The 19,679-nt window shown below is 38.3% G+C and overlaps 1 long non-coding RNA gene across 1 annotated transcript; it reads left to right on the top strand.

Annotated features, from left to right (window-relative positions):
• The first annotated feature begins 4,554 nt into the window (after window positions 1-4,554).
• Window positions 4,555-5,656, top strand: LOC140852866 (uncharacterized). The gene is made up of 2 exons (XR_012135797.1): window positions 4,555-5,276; window positions 5,378-5,656. It is a non-coding gene; the product is annotated as an uncharacterized lncRNA (long non-coding RNA).
• Window positions 5,657-19,679: the final 14,023 nt, after the last annotated feature.

The following is a 19,679-nucleotide window of genomic DNA, read 5'->3' as shown; positions in this document are numbered from 1 at the left end:
CAGCTTTCAGACGATTGAATGGTATTAATACGTTATCAGAATATGTATGGAAACTTGTGTCACTAAGAAAGCATCTTTCCATCTATATGTCCAAGTTGATATTATGGGTTGTGTTGGTGCACTAAACTGACCTTATGCCACATGGCATCATCACATAAGATCACTGAATTATCGATTTCAAAGTACAGATTGGCAGCAAATTGACTCGCTGATGAGTAATGAGATCGAAAGTTTATCGATCTGTAGGAAGGTACATCGATAATATGTATATCTGAAACATCAAGAGTTTCAGGTAAGTCAATGACTGATCTCATTTGATGCATATCAGTCTATAATCGATGTCAACTCCTATATTATCTATAATAATCATTTTATGGAGTTTATCTGAGATCTCTATAACTAAGCTACAACTGGCCACGATCTCATATATAGCTGATAGATACAGCTAAGTGTGACCTCATTTTCAGCTAATATGTACAATTATATTCTAGCACACTTACTGTTGGCTCTAACTGCCTAACAAACTTTTTTAACGGCTTAACAAACTCTGTAACGGTCTCATTAGCCCCTCTATAAATAGAGGGTCAGAAATTCTCTGGAGGTAAGTTCTAAGCTCAAACTAGAGTGAAATCTTATCAGTAAAAATTTTGTCAGTTCTTGAACAAGGACTCTAGTTCCTACAAAGTTCAATCTCTCTAGTTCCACATAAATCTTCTTGTTCTACTACTTTTTTCCACCACTTGTTCTCGGACTCAAGATTGACTTAAGCATTGGAGGGTCAAGAATCGGAAGATCTCTATCGATTTTTGACTTATCTTGTAGATTTTTTTGAAAATATTCTAAATCAGACTGCGACCAACCTCCGGCTCGACTTCATCCAATCTTTCCTGTTTTAGATTTTGAGTTTAGCAGAAACAATTTGAATCTACGATTTTGTACCTGATAACTACCTTAGATCAATAAATAAGTTTGGTTTAAGAATATTTTCAAAAATAATTAATAAATAATAATATTTTTTTTAAAAAATTCCTCCGCCAATAATCGTCCATTTGTTGGTCGCTGTTGGAGGTGTGGGGCCCACCACCACGTGATCGATGGTGGGTCGTAAAGCACATCCATCATCCACTTGGTGGATGATTCCATCCGTCTATTGTAGGAAGGATGCAAGTACGATGCCTCCAGGAAAGAGAAGATCGTGCATAGGTCAAGGTCTTTGGGATCTTTTCATACAGGCTTAAAAGGATCTATAGTGGCTCACAATCTCCCCTTCTTTTTGAGTGTTGAGAGATCGATCCTTCTCTGGTAGTCTCAAAAAATGGCCATGATCTTAGATGCCTCTGTGAGAAGATTTGTTGGCAAGCTTTCAGAATTTGTAGAAGGAGAGATGTCGATGATGCTAGGCGTGAAGGATGAGCTCAAGAAACTTCAAAGAAGAATGGAGAGGATAAGAGGTTTTCTTCAATCTGCGGAGCAGAAGAGACATACATACCGGATATCAATATATGGGTGACGGAGTTGAAAGATATCATGTATGATGCGGAGGATATCATTGACCGTTGTACGATCGAGGGCAGGAGATTGTTGGAAGATCATCCGTCCGAATCAGCGGTACGCCCGTCCCTTATCTTATTTTCTTGCTTTTGCTGCATCAAGTTCCGGCACGAAATTGGTAGCGAAATTAGAAAACTTGATGATAGGTGGAAACATACTGTAGAAGATATATCAATATTGTCTAAACTAGAACCCACTAGGCATGGTGATCAAGCCAGCGGAGCAAATCATCTCCAGACATTTTCTATTGAGGTCAAGGTCTGATATGTAGGGACACAAATTGAAGAGGCCACCCAGAGTCTCGTGGAGTCCTTAATTAAAGAAGACGATAAAAAATACCAATTGGGGATTGTTGGGATGGGTGGAATTGGCAAGACCACTCTTGCTTCTCATATATTCAATGACGAAAGGATAAAACAGAACTTCTCTATGCGGTATGGGTGTGTTTTCTCAGGAATTTTCGGAGACAAGATTGCTGAAAGAGATAATTAGGGGGCAGGTGGAGATTATGGGGAGGCTGAAACTATGGAGGAACTCGTACGCTGTCTTTCCTCTGTACTTTTAAAAAGATTCTTTATTGTATTAGATGATGTATGGCGGACAATGTATGGGAGGATTTGCTTAGATATCCCTTTGAAAGTGCAACAGCTAATGGTAGGATTGTGATTACCACTCGAGATACGAACGTGGCTAGAAGTATTAGAGCAGAGATGCATCATGTTGATAAAATGGATAATGACAGTTGCTGGAAATTGCTCCACAAGAATGTCTTTGAAGATGATGATGAAGAGGAGGAGATCTCTAGTTTTAAAAAGATCGGGATGAAAATTGTTGAAAAATGTGATGGTCTTCCTCTTGCAGTGAAGGTTATTGCAGGGGTTCTAAGGTCGATGGATAGAAAACACCATAGAATGGAAAAAGGTTCTCGAAAGTGATGCTTGGTCCATGAGCCAACTTCATGAAAAACTCCAAAGAGCTCTATTTTTGAGTTATGAAAATTTACCATCGATCTTAAACAGTGTTTTCTTTATTGCTCGTTGTTTCCTGAGGACTCTAGAATGTATAGGGAGGATCTTATTTGTTACTGGGTGGCAGAAGGTTTTGTAAAATCAACACAAGGAAATACACTGATGGAAGATGTAGCAGAGGATCACTATAGGGAGTTCATTTGGAGGAACCTTTTACATGGTCATAATGATGACACTTGGTGCACCAATGCACGATCTGTTACGCTCCCTTGCTCTTTTTTTGATTCGTGATGAGAGCATTTTTCTTGGCGGCGAGCAATCACCTAACACAAACCCATTGAGTAAACTTCGCCGCTTGTCGATGGTGAACGTGGGGGAGATGGTGGAAGTTCCTGATGTAATAAAACAGCAAAAGTGCTTAAGAACTCTTCTTGTTTGGAGGAGTTATAAGACGAAGATGATCAATAATGAACTTTTTGAAAATTTGAGTTATCTGCGAGTCATGAACCTGAGTGACACGAGACTCGATAGCCTTCCGGATTTCGTAGGAGATCTTTTGCACCTGAGATATCTAAATCTAAATGGGACGAAGATCAAGGAGTTGCCAAAGTCCATCGGCCGGCTTGTAAACTTGGAGATACTAAACCTGTCAGGTTGTCAATCCTTGCTACTCTCCCCAAGCCATCACAAAATTGACAATCTAAGATGCCTTCGTCTAGAAAATACAACATTAACCCATGTGCCAAAGGAAGGGCAAATTACAGCATCTTAACCATCTTGAAGGATTGTCGTCGGCCATGATGACAGAAGAGACAAGCAAGATAACGAGGGGGTGCGGTCTGGAGGAGCTACAATCCCTGTCTCAGCTGAGATTCCTGTCGATACGAAGGTTGGAGAGGGCACAACCTGGGGAGCTCTGGTACTCGCGAACAGCCGCTCTCTGAGGACACTAATTTTGGAATACGAACCACCTGAAGATGGGGAAGAAGCAATTGCAATCCAGAGAAATGACCAGATTTATAATGAGCTCGCTCCTCAATCCACCCAACTACAGGAACTTGAGATTTACAACTTCATCGGTACTGGATTTTTCAGATGGATGATACCTCTCCTTTGAGTGCCTCTTTTCCTAACCTGACAAAAATAATACTCGATCATTGTCTATCATGTCCGCAGCCTTCCTCCACTGGGCCTGTTGCCCCAACTGAAATCCTTTGTATTAACCAAGCAGGTGCCAATCAAAACATCGGACCTGAATTTCTAGGCCTCCGTGCCTCGTCCAGCAGCGACTTCATTTCCCAAGCTTGAAAAAGCTGATATTTAAATTCCTGTCCAACTGGGAAGAATGGTCGTTTGGTATGGTGGAGGGTTTGGTGAAGAAAGAAGAGGAGGCCCAAAGTTGCTGCCTCGTCTCAGGCAAGTTGGAACTTGACATGTGTCCCAAAGCTGAGAGCTCTTCTCCACTGGGCCTATTGCCCCAACTGAAATCCCTTGATATTAGCCGAGCACATGCAATCAAAACCATCGGACCTGAATTTTTTGGCCCCCGTGCATTTTTCCAAGCTTGAAGAGCTGATACTTTCAAACATGCGGCAATTGGGAAGAATGGTCGTTTGGTATGGTAGAGGGGGTTGGTGAAGAAAGAAGAGGAGCCCCAAGTTGCTGCCTCGTCTCAATAAGTTGGAACTTAACAGGTGTCACAAGTTGAGAGCTCTTCCTCCGTTGGGCCTGTTGCCCCAGTTGAAATCCCTTTATATTAGCGAAGCACATGCAATCAAAACCATTGGACCTGAATTTCTCGGCCCCCGTGCATCGTCAGCAGCGACTTCATTTCCCAAGCTTGAAGAGCTGGAATTTTATAATATGGAGAACTGGGAAGAATGGTCGTTTGGTATGGTGGAGGGGTTGGTGAAGAAGGAAGAGGAGCCCCCAAGTTGGTGCCTCGTCTCAGTAAGTTGGAACTTAACAGCTGTCCCAAGTTGAGAGCTCTTCCTCCATTGGGCCTGTTGCCCCAGTTGAAATCCCTTTATATTAGCGAAGCACATGCAATCAAAACCACTGGACCTGAATTTCTTGCTCCCGTGCATCGTCAGCAGCGACTTCATTTCCCAAGCTTGAACAGCTGGAATTTTATAATATGGAGAACTGGGAAGAATGGTCTTTTGGTATGGTGGAGGGGGTTGGTGAAGAAACAACAGGAGCCCCCAAGTTGCTGCTTTGTCTAACGAAGTTGGAACTTGAATGGTGTCCCAAGCTGAGAGCTCTTCCAGAAGGCCTACGGCACGCCACCAATTTACAGGAATTGGATATCAATTATGTCCACGACTTAAAAGAAATCAACAACCTTCCCTCGTTGAAATCTCTGAAAATATGTGGTTGTCCGAGGTTGGAGCACGTGGAGAATCTTGATAAGTTGCAATTCCTGAGAGTAATATTATCTTCTTCCACAGAGACATCCACCACCGATGCTGATGGACAGACAGCGAGCCTCCCACAGTGGTTATTGGACCTACTAGGGCAGCATTCTCTTCAAGAATTTCAACTAGGATGCAGCTTACCACTCCTTGAGACCTTCCTCAAGGACGGCCCCGACTGGCCCATCATTCAGCGGATCCCCATGGTCCAGATCGTCGGGCATAGGCATCCAAGTGGCGTATCATATATTCGGTATACCAAGGACCCTCCCACCTTCGAAACCCATATAGTGAAGGAATCTGAAGAATCGGAGAAATGCTAAAGCATCCTCTCTTCACCGAGGTGATTTCTCATGCTATTACATTTTTTTTCCATTTTTTAGTCTATCCATCACAATGAGACTTGCTAGCATGTATGATCTCATATTTGCTCTCTTTTTGCAGTTACAAATGCTTGTGGAATAGGCGGTTGAGATGGGAATGTCCCTCAGGATCATGGGATCAGTGGGCTCAGCATTTTTACCATCTTTTATAATTATCTAAATCTCTGCATTGGACGTTCTGATTTCTTTTTCCTAGTATTATGATGCAGCTGTAGCTTTCCTTTCCTAGTGTTTTGAAGAAATTGTCATTTGCTTGAGTATAATTTTTCTTCTGAGTGTAACTATTAAGAATTGGTTTATCCACTATAGTTATCTTCTCCATTATGTTGTTGCAACACAATCACAAAGATTTTGAATTTTTTGAACTACCGGACCCATTCCCCCTTTCTGCTCATATTCTGTGCTTTTGTGGCACTTCGTTCAAAGAATATAGGAGTTTTATGATGTTTTTGTGTTGCTTGACCTAGTCTTTGGTTTTGAGAGTCTTGTTGTATGCTTTCTAAAAGAATTGCTTGTAGGAATGTTGTCTTTATGAGAATACACTGAACAAAGAGTTTAGTTTTTTAAAGAAAAGGGCTTGATGACTGCAATGGTCTTGTCAGGGAATCCAGATTATAAGAAATATATTTTAAGAAGGCCTAGCTTCTATAATATCCTAACACTCCTATACTATAAATGAGAATCTCTAGGCCTACCAACTTCTGAATGACTGATGTTGGATAGATTGACAGCAAGATTGAGTTGTTCGGTGCTGTCATGCCTGATAATATTGATCAAATTTTTATGAGTTTGATAATCTCATAAAATTTTTCTCTTTGTTGGGAAGGCTTAATAATCTCCTAGAGTTACTTTGACAAATTTGATTAATTTTTGGTCTTATTGAATTGGATGAAAATAATAGGTTTTAATAATTTGGTTTATGTTCGTGTGTATCTTATGAATTATTTGAAATTCTATTTAAGTGCTCCAATATATATAGAATATATCACATGTAGTTTTGACATTATATGATCAATGATCTTGAATTGCCAAATAGGTTAATTATGTATCTGAGAATCTTAGATCACCAGGAATTAGCTTACTTTGGGAAGAGAGACACTAATAATCTAAAATTACCATAATAATCTCATTTGAGTCACCAAGTGCTACTAATGGAGCTTAGAGTGGATGCCATCTCCAAAAGCATAGATGAGTTTTGCTGACATGGGCTTCCAATTTAGACAACCAATGGAACACGATTTCAATCACCTACAGTGCTGATTTAGGTTGCTCGATGCATCGTGGTAGCATATGCAGGTCCTTCCTATGCTCCGCACAACTCCGCTATTGGGACAACAGCACTAATCATCTGAAAACCACCAACAGCCACAAGAGAGCAATTAAATTTCTGAACGACGAAGCCAGCTCATTCATCAGCTCCATTGTCAATCACTTTCACTGGAAGTTAATCTTGAGAAAACAAGCATGCGGTGGCTCCCAGACAGGCCACATAGACACAAGCTGTAAGGTAGTTCGCAAAGATTTGGAAGCCTGATTTTATTGCCAACTAAAGCCATGAACCATTCAATAGTCACTGTCACGTCCCAAATCCGGGACATAACACAGTCATGCTACTAAAAGATGGAGCTCACGATAATACGAAGTCAATCCATCATAATCATCTAAAATCCATCAAATAAAAGATTAATTTTTTATTCATCAGATAATTAAATCAATATTGGTTCAGAGCATCTAAATCCAAAAAGTACTAACCGAATCTCAACATTCATAAATAACTACAAATCCGTGATCATAAAATAAACTAAATTCGCTACCAAATTTTCAAGCTTGCTACGCAGATCTTCAAGTTTAAATCTTCAAATCTGAATTTTTTACCGGTCCTAACCTTATTCCTCTGTTCAAAAAAAGAAACAAAAAAAAATATGAGCTACACTAGCCCAGTAAGTAGAACTTTGCGCTTCCTTATCGATCAAGCATAAGTTTTTTCATGATAATGCAATATTTAGAAAAATAACAGATAATACAAAATAAAGTATTTCATAGAGCATATAATAAAACAAGTCATAAACCAATCATGTATGCATAAATCATGAATATTTCATAATCATGAATCATAATCATTTTGTCATGTATTCGTGTCATGTTTCAAAAATTGCTCCAAGATATTCGTGCTAAGGATCACTATTATATCCGTGACAGGCCATATTTCTTAATCGACAGAGTTCTTGTTCATGTGCCAACTTTATATCCATTGACGGGGCCATGTTTCATGTGGATGCTAGCCCGGATGTCGACCTTTTTGAAGGAATTTATTCATAGCTATCTGAGAGTCCTTTGAAATTCTTATATCTTTTTCTTAAAAATAACGTATACATAGATGAAAAATAATAAATTCATGCTTCATAATCATGCTATTTTCATAAACATATTCATGAATCAATGCTCATAATAAAACATGCTTTTTCATACACATATGCTGATCCTTATTTTATGAAAAATATGATTTCATCAATAAAGATTCTTTGCATGAAAATATGATTATTTAAAAATAAATAAGGAGCATAAGATCCATTTACCTCGTTCATCTTAGATCTTCAGACTTCATTAGAAGAATCACTAATCTTATTTAAATATCAAATCATCATCAATTTCTATTCCATAAATATAATAAAATTAAATTATAAGGAAAGAGGACTGTTGTTCGGATGTGTTGGACCATCCAGATACCAGGGTAATTCAGGGTCTCTGATCTGAGGGTCAGATTTAAGTGACTTGATCAAGAAATTATGAAGCACGATTAGATTAAGATCAATCAATAGAGTTCATTAATAATGAATTTGAAATATACTTGATATGATCAAATGAGGTTGACATACAGCACGGATATCAAAAGCAACTTCGGATCATCTTGTTAGAGTCAATATGAGCTCCTAAAAGATGAAGACATGACTCGATACAGGATTCATAGACCTTCTTAGAGAGAGAAAGTCGGTCATGAGAGAGAAAGTGGAGAGAAAATCTTCGTATCATTCAAAAGTGGCATCATAATTAAGATCATCAGAGATCATATCAGATGACTTAATATGGATTAACCATGATCGATGTTATCAATTTCAAATAAGGATCGGATCGGGATCCAATCTAACTGCATGAATTTTCGAAGCAATATCAGGTTATCATATTTTCATCTCAAGTTTATCCTAGGTCTGTGATGCAATCAGAGAGAGAGAATGACCTAGAGAGATAAAATCCATAAAAAAGATAAAAGGTTAAAGAGAGAAAATAAAGAGAAATTTAGAGAGAGAAACTGGAGAGAGAAGGTAAAGAGAGGAGAGAGGAAAAGAGAGAAAAAATTCTTTCTTTTTTTTCTATTTTTCTTTTTCTTCTTCTTCTTCTCTTTTTTTTTTTTTTTTTTTCTTTTTCTTCTTTTCTTTTCTTTTTTCTTTTCTTCTTTTTTCTTTTCTTTTCTTTCCGTGGTCTTCCCTGGCCGAAACCAGGGGACCGACAGGTCCCCTCCCTTTGACCGATCTCGGGCCGCTGCCGGCATGGCGAAGGCCGGCGGCAGGGGGCAACCCTCTTCGAGTTCGGAGAGGCCAAGGCCGGCAGTCCGGCAGTGATCATCGGTGCCGAAAATCAAAGAAAAGAAGAGACCAAATAGGGGGTCCCTTCTCCGACGAAATTCGTGACACCCGTCGTCGGTAAGGTGCACAGAGGCACGAAAAAAAGAGAGAGGAGAGAGGAAGAGGAAGAAGGGCTTACCTCAGCCTCAGGTGATCTCGTCGCAAGAAAATCGCGACGAGCACGAATCGAGGGGCCACGGCTTCAATCAAAAAAATTAGGAGAGAGAAATACCAACGATCATCGGTGATTGCTATGTCCTCTCATAGAGGAGAGGAGGGGGGTTCTTATAGGGCTCATCCTAGGGTCCTTCAATGGCCCTAGGACTCCGATTTTCAATCGAATCGGGGAAGGAGAAGACTCCGATTGGGAGTCTTCTTCTCCTATTTTTTTTTTTCTGAGTAGGCTTATGGGCTTTAGGCTCAATAGGTCGGGTTATCACATTCTACCCTCCTTAAAAAGAATTTCATCCTTAAATTTAACGTACCTTCATTTTCAAATAAGTATGGATATCTCGTCTTCATATCATCTTCAAGCTCCCAAGTAGCCTCTCTCTCCTCATGATTACTCCAATGAATCTTCACATATAGAATGATGCATCATCTTAGCACTTGCTCTTTTCGATTAACAATTCGGAGAGAAAATTCTTCATAAGTTAAGTCTTCATGAACTTACAATGGCTTCATACTTTACCACATTATTTGGATCATGTACAAATTTTTTTCAGTGATGAAACATGAAAGATATTGTGCACTTTAGATAAATCCGATGGTAAGGGAGTTCGTAAGCAACATCTCCTACTCAGCTTCAAAATTTAAAAGGTCCAATATATCGCGGACTCAGCTTGCCATGTCTCTCAAACCTCATGACACTTTTTGTATGTGATATTTTTAAAAAAATATGATCACCGACCTGAAATTCTAATTCTCTTTTTTCTATCTGTCCAACTCTTCTGTCTATCCTGTGCTGCCTTGAGTCTTTCCTTGATCAGATAGATTTTCTCTCTAGCATCCTTTTATTATCAGTAAAATCCTTCCTTATTTACAACTAACGTATTTCATAATATCTTTTGATTTAAAAGGATTAATATTTCTAATTAATTCAGACTACCATGCTTTTGCTGCGCACTCTGATCTCAACTTATCAAATTATCTAAGTCTATCAAAAATAAAAATATCTTTGTATGTTAAATCAATCAAAGATAGATTCTAACTTTTAGATTTTCATAGAAAATTTAAAGTTTTCTTGTCATTACTATCTCTTAGGTATAGCACATCAAAATTAAATCTTCATTCACCTTCTATGTTTGAACTTATTACATAAGCTTCACCACTCCTCAAGAATCCAATATATCTAGAATTAATTTGAGTTAACCTTCGATTTACCTTACATCATTTAGATAACTTCCAAGCCAACCTTTCTTTGCAAAAAAATTAACATCAAAATCAGCAAAGTTATCATGTCCTTTATCCATATAAGTTTAGCATTCTAATATATCCAATATACCCAACATAACATATCAATACCTCCCACTTCATTTCAGGATCAACACTTCTCGTACTCAGGTCAACCTACTAATTGGAATCCAAGATATAACTCGTCAATTCTATTATAGATATCATGTGCCACTTATGCATAAATTTTATCATAATACCTATTGGTTTGAAATCAAATTATTAAATTTTTTTTTTATATCTATCATGTTCCTCATGATCTTAACCTCAAGTTCAAATATCACTAAAGTCACAATCCCGAATAATGATAACCTTAAGCTCAAATACCACTTAAGTCATATTCTCTAGTGATCATAACCTAAACTTTATATCATTCTATCAATCCTTAATGATCATAATCTTAAGCTCTGATATTATCCATCATACTCCACTCTGTCACATCCTATTGATCATACATAAGGTTTTGATATCACTTCATAATCTCAATGATCTTAAACCTAAGCTCTGATATTATTTTATCATATCCTAATCATTTATATCATAATCCCCAATGATCATAACCTAAGCTCTGATACCATAAAATATCACGCTCCAAATCCGGGACATAACACGGCCATGCTACCGAGGGATGGAGCCCACGATAATACGAAGCCAATCCATCATAATCATCTAAAATTCATCAAATAAAAGATTCAATTTCTTTATTCATCAGATAATTAACCAATATTGGTTCAGAGCATCTAAATCCAAAAGAAAGTACCAAACCAAATCTTAATATTCATAAATAACTAAAATCTGTAATCATAAATAAACTAAACTTTCGCTACCAAATTTCAAGCTTGCGACACAGATCTTCAAGTTTAAATCTTTCAAATTGAATTCCTTTTGCCGGTCCTAACATTATTCCTCTGTTCAAACAAAAAGAATATGAGCTACACTAGCCCAGTAAGTAGAACTTGCGCTTTCTTATCGGATTAAGCATAAGCTTTCCATGATAATGCAATATTTAAAAAATAATAGATAATACAAAATAAAGCATTTCATAGAGCATATAATAAAATGAGTCATAAACCAATCATGTATGCATAAAATTATGTATATTTTACAATCATGAATCATAAATCATTTTTATCATGTATTCATGTCAAGTTTCGAAATATTGCTCCTAGATATTCGTGCTAAGGTCACTATTATACCCGTGACAGGGTCATGTTTCTTAATCGACAGAGTTCTTGTTTCGTGTGCCAACTTTATACCTGTTAGCGGGGTCATGTTTCATGTGGATGCTAGCTCCGAATGTCAACCTTTTCGAAGGGATTCATTCATAGCTATCTGAGAGCCTTTGAAATCCTTATATCTTTTTTTAAAAACATACGTATATATAGATGAAAAATAATAAAATTCATGCTTCCTTATCATGCTATTTTCATAAGATATATTCATAAAATCAATACTCATAATAAAATATACTTTTTCATACCATAAATACTGATCCTTATTTTATCAAAAATATGATTTCATCAATAACAATTCTTTGCATGAAAAATATGATTATTTAAAAATAAATAAGAAGTATAAGATCCACTTACCTCGTTCATCTTAGATCTTCAGACTTCATTAGAAGGATCAGCTAATCCTATTTAAAATATCAAATTATCATCAATTTCTATTTCATGAATATAATAAGATTAAATCATAGAGAAAGAGGACTGTTGTCCGGATGTGTCGGACCATCCAGATACCAGGGCAATTCAGGGTCTCTGATCTGAGGATCAGATTTAAGTGATTTGATCAAGAAATTATGAAGCATCGATTAGATCAAGGTCAATCAATAGAGTTCATTAATCATGAATTTGAAAGATACTTGATATGATCAAATGAGGTTGACATACAGCATGGATATCAAAGCAACTTCGGATCATCTTGTTAGAGTCAATATGAGCTCCTAAAAGATGAAGGCATGACTCGATACATGATTCATAGACCTTCTTAGAGAGAGAAAGTCGATCATGAGAGAGAAAGTAGAGAGAGAAAGTGGAGAGAGAATCTTCGTATCATTCAAAAGTGGCAGTCATGATTGAGATCATTAGAGGTCATATCAGGGTGACATATTATGGATTAACCATGATCGATGTTATCAATTTCAAATAAGGATCGAATCGGGATCCAATCTACTACATGAATTTCGGAGCAATCTCAGATCATCATATTTTCATCTCAAGTTTATCCTAGTGTCTGTGATGCAATCAGAGAGAGAGAATGACCCTAGAAAGACAAAATCCATAAAAAGAGATAAAAGATCTAGAGAGAGAATTTAGATAGAGAAATTGGAGAGAGAAGGTAAAGAGTGGAGAGAGGAGAGAGATAGAAAATTCTCTCTTTTTTTTTAATTTTTCTTTTTCTTTTTCTTCTTCTCTTTTTTTTTCTTTTCTTTTTTTTTTCTTTTCTTTTTCTTTTTCTTTTTCTTTTTCTTTTTCTTTTCTTCCTTTTTCTTTTCTTTTCTTCCCGTGGTCTTCCCTGGCCGAAACAGGGAACCAACAGGTCCCCTCCCTTTGACCGACCGTCCGGGCCGCAGCCGGCACGGCGAAGGCCAGCAACAGGGGTGGCAACCCTCTCGAGTTCGGAGAGGCCAAGGCCGGCAGTCAGCAGGGATCGCCGGCGCCGGAAAATCAAAGAGAAGAAGAGACCAAATAGGGGGTCCCTTCTCCTACGAAATCCGGCGACACTCGTCGCCGGCAGTTGTGCACAGAGGCACGAAAAAAAAGAGAGAGGAGAGAGGAAGAGGAAGAAGGACTTACCTCAGCCTCCGGTGACTTCGCCGGCGAGAAATCGTAGCGAGCATGAATCGAGGGGCCGCGGCTTCAATCGGAGAAATCGGAGAGGAAACACCGGCGATCATCGGTGATTGCTATGTCCTCTCACAGAGGAGAGGAGGGGGGTTCTTATAGGGCTCATCCTAGGGTCCTTCAATGGCCCTAGGACTCCGATTTTAAATCGAAACTGAGAAAGGAGAAGACTCCGATCAGGAGTCTTCTTCCCCTATCTTTTTTTTTTTTTTTTTCTGGGTGGGCTTAATGGACTTTAGGCTCAACAGGCCGGGTTATCACAGTCACAATAACTGTTACTTCCCTTATCCTATGCCATTTGAAATTTAGTACCAGAATTAATTCTTTTTATTATCTTATTATGGCATTAAATGGAGCTTTCATTTTGCCCCAAGCTGAGAGCTCTTCCAAAAGGCTTACGGCATGCCACCAATTTACATAAATGGAGCATCAGTAATGCCCATGACCTAAAAGAAATCAAGAACCTTCCCTCATTGAAATCTCTGGAAATATGGAACTGTCCGAGGTTAGAGCATGTGGAGAATCTTGATAAGTTGCAATTCTTGGAAGCACGTTTATCTTCTTCCACATAGACATCCACCACCGATGCTGATGGACAGACAGAGCGCCTCCCACAGTGGTTATTGGAGCTACTCCAAAATACCCCGGCCGGCTGCTTTGCAGAATTTAAAAAAATTTAGTCTGTACTGTAGCTTATCACTCATTAAGACCTTCCTCGAGGACGGGCCCAACTGGCCCATCATTCAGCCGATCCCCCGGGTCAGGATTGAAGAGCATTGGCATCCAAATCGCAGCCCATCACCTATTCGGTATGCCAAGGACCCTCCCACCTTCGAAATGCATATAGAGGAATAAGAAGAATTAGAAGAACCAGAAGAATCGAACAACTGCTAAAGCATCCTCTCTTCTTCTAGGTGATTTCTCCTTCCATTTCTTTTTTGTTTCCATTTTTTAATTTATCCATCACAATTTGCTAGCATGTATTTTGTTGATCCATATTCGCTTCCTCTTTTTGCAGTTACAAATGCTCGTCGAATAGGCGGTTGAGATGGGAATGTCTCTCAGGAAAATGGGATCACCGCGCTTGGCATTTTTACCTTCTTTTTTTAATTATTTGAATCTCTGTATTGGACTTTCTGATTTCTTTTTCCTAGAGTTATGATGACAGCTGCAACTTTCCCAGTGTTTTGAAGACATTGTCATTTGCTTGAGTTTTTTTTTTTGGGTGTAATTATTAAGAATTGGTTTATCCACTATAGTCGTCTTCCCCATTATGTTGTTGTAACACAATCACAAAGATTTTGAATTTTGTGAACTACCCGACCCATTCCCCGTTTCTGCTCATATTGTGTGTTTTTGGGGCACTCGTTCAAGGAATATAAGAGTTCTATGAAGTTTTTGGTAAATGGTATTTGGTTCGTCGACTTAGTATGTGGTAAGGCTGCAAACGGATCGGGTTGATCCGTGATCCGACCCGATCCGATCCGGTTAGATCCAACCCGAATCCATTTAAAAGACCCATGGAGCCGGGTCGGGTTCAAAAATTAGACCCATTCATCTTTCCGGGTCGGGTCTGAATTTTCGGAATTTGGACCCGACCCAATTCGATCCGATCCGTAAAGACTTTTGGATTAATTTGGATCTCAAGATATATGATCCGACCCGATCCGAACCGGATCCAAATATAAGACCTGAACTCAGTTAGAATGACTCATCCAAATAAGAATTTGGGCTTGGACCAAAAGAGTGACTCACCCAAATTCTTTCTTAAATCTCTTACTAAAATCTTTAATACTGTCACACTATCACAAGATCATTAATGCACTGCACAAGAAATGCCATTCTTACAGCTAATCTCGAAACTTTTCTAAAAGTCCTTCCACAAACACAAAGTAAATTGAAGACATACCAACAGTTGTTCATAATTAAAATATCCAGTTACTTGTTTACTGTTGTACATTACTATTGCCTTAGGGATGGTATACAATATCCACTATCAATGGTGAAGTGAGAAGATGTAGGAAAAGAGAAGAGGAGAGAATATCTATATGAAAAGATAGATATGACCATGCTATTTTGCTGTCAATGTGACCTCTAATTCCACTTTATGTAGATTTTTAAACCCATGATCCGATCCGACCCGAATTAGACTCGAACCGGATCCGCATTTCATGGATTGGGACTGGGATATATATGGGCCCGACCCGACCCGACCCGAATAATCCAATGGATCAATAAATTCGGTCATGGACCCGATCCGATCCGATTTTTTATTGGAATGGGTATGGGTCTAATATCAAGACCTGATCAAAAAATCGGGTCGGATCGAGATTACGCAAGACCCGATCCAACCCTGCCCATTTGCAGGCCTAGTATGTGGTTTCAAATTCTTTCTTGCTGAATGCCTTCTAAAAAGAATTGCTTGTAGGATGTTGTCTTTATGAGAATACACTGAACAAAGAGCTTTTAGTTTTTTCAAGAAAAGGGCTTGAGTGCAAATGGCCTTTTCAGGGATCCAGATTATAAACATGCAACTTGAAATGCATTTGCGGATCTGGCAAGTTATTCCTTGAGTCTGATTAGAGAGTCCTCTGGAACTTGTTGTTCTAAAGCAAGGTTGTTTTGGTTATTATATATAGAGGATTCGTTTTAAAATAAAAATAGAACTCTCTGGGCCCTCGGTGCGTTTGCTGTAATTTATATGGCAATTTAGAGGATGCTGTTTGTGTTACCACTACATATGTGAGCTAGCCTAGGATGTTTCGAGACAATTCGAGAATGTCAACTTTCAGACACTTCAAGTCCTCGTGGTAAGGTTCTGAGCCCAAGGTTTGATTGGAGGCTGCAGAAGAAGAGGCGCAGATGGAGTTTATAGCGCACTGTATGCGGATTCAAAGTATGCATGTGTCAGGTTTGAGCCTGAGAAGAACGGCAATTTCCCAATATTGTCAAGTTGAGCAGCAAATTTGGCAAGCGAGGTGGTAATATCTTCAAAGCAGAAGGTCTAAGCTGTGGTGCTGAATCAGGCGGCGTTAGTGAGGAAGCAGTTAAGATCGAATACAGCTCTTGATGCGAAGCCGGGCATAGCTATTTCAGGAGCTACAACCTTGTTAAACAAGGCTTATGATCATTGTGGATAGGTTTTAGCAGAGTATGCCAAGACCTATTACCTGTGTTAACTCTCATATCCAATGTTTAATCCTCTATTTGTTTACTTATATTTTGCTACGGTATATGGTGCCAGGAAATAGGCATTCAGCCTTCCCCTTCTCATAAGAAATATATTTTAGAAGACCTAGCTTTTATAACATCCTAACACTCCTATACTACGAATGAGAATCTGTAGGCCTACCAACTTCTGAATCACTGATGTTGGATGGATTGATTGCAATATTGGGTTGTGGGTACTGTAATGCCTGATAATAATGATCAGACAACAGCGTAAGAAGTTTCTCAACTTGCTTCACAATCTTCATTGAAGAGGTCTCTTGCTGCTCAACGTATATATAGCCCCCAAACTATGGCCACTTGGCTCGTAACTATCTCAAATGGGTCTTTTTGTCTCTCATGCAAATAGAATTTTAATAGTGAGACTAGATCATTCATCAAATTGGCCATCCTGTGAGAAGAACTTACCTTACCATTGATGAGGCTAGAATCATTTTGTACATCAAAAATAGTTACTCCTTGTAGAGTCTGTGTACTACATCCTCCTACTCCAACCTGGGACACCTACTACTCGCTAGTGATGTCGCTAGTAAGGCTCTCACATAGAACAAAGTTTGATGGATGAGCATCATCTGGGTAGTATCGAAGTAACAACCTACATGCCACCGAGAATGTCCAAAGGCTTGTTGGCCGTTTTTCTTGGTGCTAGAAGGTTGAATCAAGATGTCTAGCCAGATCAATTCATACGTGTGCCACTTGTTCAAATTAGAAAGGATAAAAAATTGGTAATAGGTCCTTTTGTCTTAAACCTTCAAAGACTTTCACTACTAAAATACTGCTCCTTCAGAAAGTGCTGGCTAAGAAACCAAGTTAGGATAAAAATAACTAAAGAATAATATTAATTGAAAGATGGGAATAGATGATTAGATAACAACTAGCCCACAACGGCGGAGTGGCCTCTCTAATCGTGAGATCCACACCCTACCATATCACATCATAACTTCTAGATGTGCAAGCAATTATCTCCAACAAACTTTCTCGCATGTCCCAAGATGCTGATGGCAATTTTCTCCAACCCTTGCTATAAAAACCATTCTCAGAAGATCCTTTAAGTAAGTCTCTAAAGTGAAGTTTGAGTCTGAAGAAGCCCCTCTAGTTTAAGGTTTAACTGAGTCATCGAGTTTGACTCGTGAGCTTAGAAAGTGAGTGACGAAGAAGATCCTTAATTATGAGAGTCTATCACAGTTTTAGGCTGAACAGAGTCTCAATGGGACTGGCCTCAATTGAACTCATAACTATTTAGGTCGGCTTTATTATCTCTTTGGCAAATTACTTGCTACCAATGACCTTATCCGATGCCATTGCATGCTTCTTCAAATCCCTTCTCACAATGTCTATTCATGTCGTGATGATCTTTGGCTCCTCTTTCTAAACCCTCTAACATAAACCTAAGTAATTATTGGGGCCTTCCTAGTTCTTATTGTATATATCCATACCATCTCACTTTTCCCCTTGTCCTAACAAATGCAATTCATATGTTTCATATAGTATGCTCGGTTCCTCACCCTATGCATCATAGATCAGTCACATGTACATTTCAAACTTCTTATCTCCACCATATAATGTTCACATGCTTCAACCCTCTCTAGCACCCATTAGTATGGCCTTTTACGATTCTAGAACGTCTTTCCTTTAGTTGGTCAGCATGAGTTTGTAAATCTAAAAAGCATCTTGTGGGGTTTCTATGCATCATGCTCATCCATCAAGCTTTGCTCTATGTGGGAGCTCTACTAGCAGCACCGCTAATGAGTAGTAGGTGTCTCAGGTTGGGTTAGCAGGATGTAGTCCACAAACTCAATAAGGAGTAACTATTTTTGAAATACAAAATGGTTCAAGCTAGCCTTATAAAGGATCAGGTAAGGTCTTCCTAGAGGATGGCCAATCTGATGTATGATCTAGTCTCATTGTTCAAGTTCTATTGGGATAAGAGCCAACAAAACCTGTTCGAGATAGTTACAAGCTAAGTGAGAATAATTGTTGAGCAGCCAGATACCTCTTCAATAAAGATTGTGAAGCAAGTTGAGAAACTTCTTATGTTGTTGTTTGATCATTATTATCAGGCATGACAGCACTCACAACACAATCTTGCAGTCAATCCATCCAACATCAGTCATTCAGAAGTTGGTAGGCCTCGAGATTCTCATTGTAGTATAGGAGCGTTAGGATATTACAGAAGCTAGGCCTTCTAAGATATATTTCTTATGAGAAGGGGAAGGTTGAATGTTATACTTGTAGAACCTCAGCTTTGTTTACTCCAATCTAGTCCATTTGGGTAGTTCACAATTTTTTTTTTTTTTTTTAAGATGAATATATTATAAAACTCCCCTTAAGTAACATACAATTCAAGATCTCATCTCTCTTTGATTAAAGCTAGTGCAATAACCAAATTTGGATCAATTATCAAAAGTTTTCTATCGCATTTAAGATTAAAATATAGACTAATATGATTAGTACTAATTAAGTGACTACAAGTCTAAGATTGAAATCATCATCTTGATATAAATGCATGTTCATTCAAGATTGAGTTGGGATCAGTTTGAAAGGAATCTCAAATGACTCTCTATGTGATTAGCCACATGGGTGGCTACCCAATTAGCTGCATTTTTTGATTTTCTAAAAACATGGGTCATCTCAAAGTTGATATTTAGTATAAGATGATCCAAGATCAACAATGATATAGGTGAAGGTGAGAAGATCACTATATTTGGTTGTGCTCTAGTGTTCCTACATAGTAGAAGTCTAAATCCCCTGGCTCCTAAAATCACCATGCAACTTAGTGATATTAAATTTATCCTTGAGGCCGTTAGGCTGAAATTTGGAGACAAAAGTGTCCTTCAATCTAGTAGAAAAAAATATATCCAAAAATGCTAATTTTTGGAATAATTTTTTTTTTTTTTGCTGTGAAGAGTTTGATAATCTCATAAAAAAGTTTCTTTTTATTGGGAAGGCTTAATAATCCCCTAGAGTTACTTTGACAAGTTTTGATTAATTTTTGGTCTCATTGAATTGGACGGGAATAACAGGTTTTAATAATTTGATTCATATTCATATGTATTTTCTTATGATTTATTAGAGAATTCTATTTAATTGTTGCAAAATATATAGAATATATCACATGTAGTTTTGGCATAGTTACATGGTCAGTGATCTTAGATTCCCATGACATGCCAAATAGATTAATTATGGATCCAGAAATCTTTGATCATCAAGAATTAGA

Source organism: Elaeis guineensis, chromosome 12 (genome assembly GCF_000442705.2).
Source record: "Elaeis guineensis isolate ETL-2024a chromosome 12, EG11, whole genome shotgun sequence".
Lineage (NCBI taxonomy): Eukaryota > Viridiplantae > Streptophyta > Magnoliopsida > Arecales > Arecaceae > Elaeis > Elaeis guineensis.
Note: the sequence above shows the minus strand (reverse complement) of the source record. Positions and strands in the feature narration are given on the sequence as shown.